This window comes from Bactrocera neohumeralis, chromosome 3 (assembly GCF_024586455.1).
Source record: "Bactrocera neohumeralis isolate Rockhampton chromosome 3, APGP_CSIRO_Bneo_wtdbg2-racon-allhic-juicebox.fasta_v2, whole genome shotgun sequence".
Lineage (NCBI taxonomy): Eukaryota > Metazoa > Arthropoda > Insecta > Diptera > Tephritidae > Bactrocera > Bactrocera neohumeralis.
The window spans coordinates 42,537,170-42,544,116 of record NC_065920.1 but is presented as its reverse complement, the minus strand read 5'-3'; the positions used below and the strand labels follow the sequence as shown (position 1 = coordinate 42,544,116).

Genomic DNA, 6,947 nt, shown 5'->3' with positions numbered 1-6,947 from the left:
GATTTCAAAATACAGGATATGGTTTTGAGACTTATGAAGTTATGAGACTTGGGTCTATCACCATGATCCTGAATCAAAACAAAGGGCTAAAGAGTGGTGTGAACCTTCTTGTTCGACTTCGTATTCGAAAATCGGCCAAGAAGGATCTGGCATCAGTGTTTTGGTATGCGAGAGGAATTTTGTTTGAGGATTACTTGCAGCTTGGTAAAACAATTAATTCTGAATATTTTTGCAACCCTTTGGACCAGTTGAAGGAAAAAATTCGTGAAAAAAGACCCGGTTTGCTGAAGAAAAAAATGTCTTTTTCGTATCACAAGAACATTTTGACAATGACTAAAATCCATGAATTATGGAAAAGTTCGAAATGTTAGAGCATCCACCATATTCAACAGATTTGGCCCCCAGCAACTTCCATTTGCTTCCAGAACTCAAAAAATTGATGCGTGGCAAGCGTTTTTCATCAAATGAAGAGGTCATAACGGCTGTTGAAGTGTATTTTGCAGACTTTCCGGATTCTCACTTCAGGGATGGGATCCACAGATTGGAGGATCGTTGGAGCAAGTGCGTTAATTTTCAGGGAGATTATACTGAATAATAAAGTATATTTTGAATCATAAAATTGTATTTTTTATGCTTCGCTAAGCTCGGTACAAAAAGGTAGGAATTTCCAAATGCCGCTTAAGATTAATTTGTTTAAAACTCTCTTGCTGTGGGCCTATTAGAAACACCATGCAAGCGGATATTAAAAAAACTAAGAACATTGTAAAGAAATAAGCAAAATTCTCGCATAATCTCATTCTGTAGAGACCGCTTCCGGTGGGCTTTATCGACCACTAAGGAGCAATATTGAATTTACTGCCAACTCATATATATTTATAGATATACATATATAGAAATATGAGTACAATGCAGATATCCATAAGCCGTAATATTTAAAAAATCTCCACAGTCATCATGTGTTAATGATTTTTCCAGAAAAATAAATTCTTGCCGCAAAGCAATTTCTGCCGCCGCTAAACATGTAAAAAATATTTTTTGTGTTTCTTATAATAAAGCTGCATAATTAATTGATGAAATGGATGGAACGTAATGATGACGCTTCATATTAACGTTGACAATGAGTGATTGGTCTGCTGTCCGCCTGAGTGAGTTGACGGTGTTTGCGCTATACAAATGTACACACAATTTTGAACTTGGGTGGTTCAAATGTCTCTATGAAGACTTCATTCACGAAATTCGTATGTACACATGTGTATGTGTGTGTGTTGAATAGCATATGCTTATATTTTGGTTGCCGCCTGCGCGCACTAACTCACCAACATTCGTCCGCATGCATCAGTCATACAACCAACCAGCTTGGCGGAGATTTATTACATGAAAGGAAGAAAGTGAAATATGCAAAGTCACGAGGATATAATTTATCAGTTGCTTGCACATTCTACCAGTCCCTCAACGCTAGATCTTTTTAAGTTATTTATAATGAACATATCGTTGGTGGTGTTGTTGTCACGCTATGCCTGATATGTCAATTTGAAGTGTGAGAAGATTTCCATAACCAAAATATTATTATGAATGATGATGCTCTATCATAAAATGCAACGAAAGCAATTAAGTTGAATTTCGCCATGCATTAAGGAACAAACATGCTGACACACATATGTATTCGTATAGAGATTGCTTTGAAATGAAAGCATTTTTATTTTGCCACAGAATGCTGCGATTTCTGTAAGATTTTTCCCAAAAATGCCAGGTCATTTTAGTGATTGTGAGAAGCGTAAAAGTTACATCAAATGCTAATATCCTTGAAGCTGATATCACTCACGAAATTTTCTTTATGATAAATGACTCACAGGCACGTTTTGCAAAAGAAAATCTGCTATTGTTCCCAAAGATATTATAGAGAATTGATATATAGTTTGCAGTAGGCAATTATGAAGAAGAAATTAATTTTGAGGATGAAAATACAAAATTTATTGAATAGTGTGGTTTGATATTCATTATTGCCTTGCACTTTGATTTCGCTGTCAATAGCGAAGACAATACAGTACTAGTTTTAGGATTTAATTTCCAACGAAGGTAACTAAGGGCCCTCCTTATTTAGAAACTATACTTGTGTGAATATGTATGTATATACTAAGGCATTAGAGGAATTCAAAAATGAATGGAAATCGAAAACATATAAACACATAAATACATATATGTATTCATATATGATGTAGCTTCGTTTTCATAAACAATCATTTACGGAAGCATTCACATCAGTCTAAAGTTAGCTGAGTTAACTTTAATTAGCTAGAAAATGATTGAAGTAATTAAGTCTTACAAAACCAATCATTTTATAGATTTATTTTATAATAAAAGTTCACTCAGCTAACTTAATTAACTAATCATAGTATGATTGCGTAGGACTTAACTTAATTCTCCGAAAAAATATATTTGTTTATACATACTATATTATACCTCAATGTTGAGAAACAAAATTTAATTTCGTAAGCGATTAAAATAATTTAATAACATTACAATATATAAAAAAGTTTTATTTTAATAAAAAAAAAAATTAAACTCGCCCGAGCAGGGACTTGAACCCTGGACCCTTGGATTAAAAGTCCAATGCTCTACCGACTGAGCTACCCGGGCACATATGTATATTCATGGTGGCGCAATTACAGTTATAACGTTTTGTATACTATATAATTTATATTTGAAAATTTTGAAAGTAATAAAATAGTTTTTAAAATAATTTTTCAAAAAAGAACTGATTCATTTTTTTACTACAAAATGTCAAACTTATAATTTGTTTTCTGCTTCATACCAGCTACATTGTTGTTGCCCTCCGATGTTATCAAATTATATTGTATAATAAACATTTGCTCGTGAATACTTCATTAGACTCACATTTACTAAAAGCTATTTGAATAGTGTTTAAAATATTTACGTACCGTGGATTAGTCAGCTATATTTCAATACTACACGCTATTTGCCAACGCTTCCGCTAGAACGTGATAATGAATGCTAAGTATGCTTTGTTTATTAATACACATATAATCTAGTATAAAGTCAAAATTTTAAACATTTGACGTAATGCGATTTAACAAGTAAGGAAGGGCTAAGTGTAGGTGTAACAGAACATTTTATACTCTTGCAACTTGCAAGAATCTAAGCCAGTTAAATACCTAAAGGCCAGAAAATCCAAATCCAAGCTATACATATATAACTCATACTGTCCGACATATTCACCATAATGTTTAATAGAAAAACGAAAATAATTATATGTAGTATAAATTTATCGACCCGATTTGATCTATTAACTATTATCATGCCACATACTAAAAAATCTTCCCTGGGTTTCATTAAGGTATCTTAAATACAATATCAATCACATGGAGTAAAGACAGCCAGATACTCGGAAATTCTGATATAATTTGGATATGAAATATATGGAGGCGAGGTTACGTTTTCGCCAAATTTAATTTTGAGATGGTATGCAATTAAAAAATTATGAAAATTCCATACAGCCTTACTTAAAAAGCCGAATATCTTGAGAAGTATTAATGATAGTGATTTTGCCCTCGGACCGTTTTTGTACTAAATGAAATTTCGACAAGTTTGTCATTTACATTTTTTCTGTAGCTCTTGTCATTTACGAGATAAATACAAAAAAACTCGAATTTCATGAAAAAATCGGATTTAGAGACTCGTACTACCTCGCCGGTGTGAGTTTCGACTTTGTCGCACTGGGTACTTTTGTAGAGTGTTCAATTCTGAGAAATATGTGTTTAAGTCAAAGCAATTCCATAAAATGCCTCCTAGCTGTAGAAATTTAAAGATAAAAAATCAATGGAAAATTTTTACATGCTTTGGTCCAGTCCTTAATGTTAATCTTAAGCGCTCAAATTTTCAAAAATTTACTGTAGGTAATAAGGTAGGTGGAATTGAATTAAAACTTCCAAAAAATGTAGGAAATTCGCTATTTGATTTAAAATATATATTTTTGAGAAAAGGTGTAAAAATTGCTTTTATTGAAGTGCAAGGTTTCATTGTTGATTCGCTGGGTTAATTACAGATATTAAGGTGGACAAAATCATTCTGATTATCATACGAAAGATTCTTAGATATACATATGATTTTTGCTTTTGGATTATAGGAAACTAATAAATGTGCTCTAATGAACAGAAAGTGATAAATTGTCTGTACAATTGTGGTGCTTCATTATTACTACAACAATAGTTCTTATAGTTTATATTTCGAAATAGGATGACACAATAGATTACACAAATAATTCTTCGCTGATGATGTGGTGAATAAGGTAAATCAATTGCTTCATATTCCCAAGTACTTGATTCAGTCACTATTTTTATTTGGATTCTTACTACTCGTAATATTTCTCATAACTATTCAACGATTTAGTTTTATATTTGTATATATTTCATGTACCCACCAAATGTAGCTAACCCAGACTGATTCACATAAACTGCTCGCAAATCGAATCTATAAAAATGTTTCGATATTGCTGCAAGTATTTTTATGTTCATCTACATCTCTATGTCAATTAATGTGTATTGGGCAGCTGTTTGTGTACGAGACGAAAAATTGCCCGACGATTTTTTCTATGGATTAAATAAAATAACGATGTTTGTATTTACAAAAATTTGCCTTACGCGCCCATTCACCTCTAATAATGACGATAACCTCGAAAAAGTTGAAGAAACAGTGCTTGAAAATCGTCGTGTTGGTATCAGAGAGATAAAGAAGATCTCAACATATCTTATGGATAGACCCGTAACAAAATATTTGAATCTTTTGCAAATCCGACATTGAAGAGAGGCCGCATAACAGACACTTGACAAAGGAGCTGAAAAGCCTATATTTAGCAAACGCATTCTTACAAAACCGAAAAAATCCATATTTTTTTAAAGCCATCTGACGCTTATAACAAGTATTTATATGGAAAAATGGAATAAGCGTTGACATGCTTGTATTGGAAAATACTTGAAAAGTAGTTTAACCAAATTTAACCAAAATATTGTTTAAATAAATGTAGTGTGTTTGTATCACAAACATATTTAAGAATATGTAAATTTTTATTTACAAAACGACACCATTCTTACCATACTTTTACGTTAGTTTAGAATACATTTTGTATTTACTTTCATCATCTGACATTTATTTAGTCGATTGGTTGGAAACCTGTCTTTGTTATTAAAAAACTGAAAACACTACTGTTACTATGAAAAAATTGCAATAACCATCTGGGCTGTCAATCAGCTGACTGTGATGGCATACCTATATTAATACAGGGTCCGACACTCGAAGTGTAACCAATTAAAAAAGCCATAAATTCGGTTTGGAAAATTATTTTTATTTATTTTAAAGTACAGGATGTGTTAAACTAATCATAAATTCAGGACCAATTCACGTTTGCGCGATATGATCACCTTTTGCCTTAACTATGGCCTTGAGACGGTCAAAAAACGAATCGCAAGCTGCCCGAATGTGACTTGCCGGTATTTTGACCCACTCTCCAAAATGGCCTAAAGAGAATAATCCATTGCATTCGCATCTGGTGAATTCGAGAGCCGTTGTGTGGTCGTAATGAAATTCGGAACGTTGTTTTTCGGCCATTCTTGGTTCACTCGCGCTTTGTGAGACGGTGCTGAGTCTTGTTGAAACGTCCATGGTTTGCGACCGAAATGTTTGCTTGCCCATGGCTTCAAAGCAGCCTCCAGAACACTTTCCCGATAATATGTCGCATTTACTTTGACGCCAGGCTCGTTGAAAACAATTGGAGAGCGCCCATCTGCGGTGACAGCGGCCCAAACCATTGTTTGTGGCAGGTGCTGGACCATGTATAAAGTCAAAATTTGGTAACACTTTCGGATAAAATAAACAGATATGTACATATGTAAAAAAAGTTATAAATTTTCTTTAATGTTTTTAAGCGCAGAAGGCATCTAAAACGAAAACTCCACGCGAAAGTGAAACTTTAATTCGGACAAAATTTCCACCGTTGAGTAGTCGTATGGTGGCGGCTTATTGTAACGTTTTGTGAGAATTAGAGTTAAGTAAAATTCGACCCCGACATGTGGTTTACTTGGTTATTGCTTAAGTTTTGAAATAACTTAGTAAATCCAGGGTATATTTTATTTATGCTCAAGTTTTGTAATAATCACCGAATATACATATATATACATGCATCTTCTTCACGGATTTTTGAACGTTTAAAACGTTTCAGCAGTTCATGATACTGAGGAATTTCCTGGAAAAGGTGCAACAATCTTGAGCAAATATAGCAAAAAATCAAAAAACCCTATAATTATGCACTCAACCTTTTATTTTATTTATAATGAACACCTACAATTATACGCTGCTTGGAAGGATCGAGTATTTAGCCCACATATTTTTAAGAACTATATTTTCTCAGTTTGTTTACCCAAACGCCTATTAGCAGCGCAAAACAAGTATAATAAGTAGCAACTGTAAATTATATTTACCCGAAATCCAATGTCTAAATACCAAGGCGGCTGCTTCAAAGCGGAATATAAAATATGTTGACTCACGTTTCCAAGCAAATGCTGACAAGGCAAATCAGCATCCTAGGACAGTAATTCCCTGTTTAAAAGGTGTTATTATACACGCGGGCAAAACCTAAATAGCAACACGGGTAAACAATCGAAACCATTGAGACATTATAGAGCCTTAGGTGTAGAGCGTAACAATTGCAACCCGGTGGGATTGCTTTGCAATCATAAAACCAACCCTAGGTACAAACGGGTAGACTTTACTCATGGATCAGCACACACATTCCACCATACACGTTTTATGTTGGACCCTCATCATCGACCTCATCAACTTGCTACATTTTACTAATTTACTATGGTCACAATGTCATTAGGCGAAGAAAGCATAAAGAGACCTCGACTACGACATTCTTCAGTTGTGCATTGTTA

At 33.7% G+C, this 6,947-nt stretch overlaps 1 non-coding gene across 1 annotated transcript; it reads right to left on the bottom strand.

Moving 5' to 3' along the window:
• Positions 1-2,564: 2,564 nt before the first annotated feature.
• On the bottom strand, positions 2,565-2,637 carry Trnak-uuu (transfer RNA lysine (anticodon UUU)). The gene has a single exon. It is a non-coding gene; the product is annotated as a tRNA-Lys (tRNA).
• Between the last annotated feature and the right edge of the window lie 4,310 nt (positions 2,638-6,947).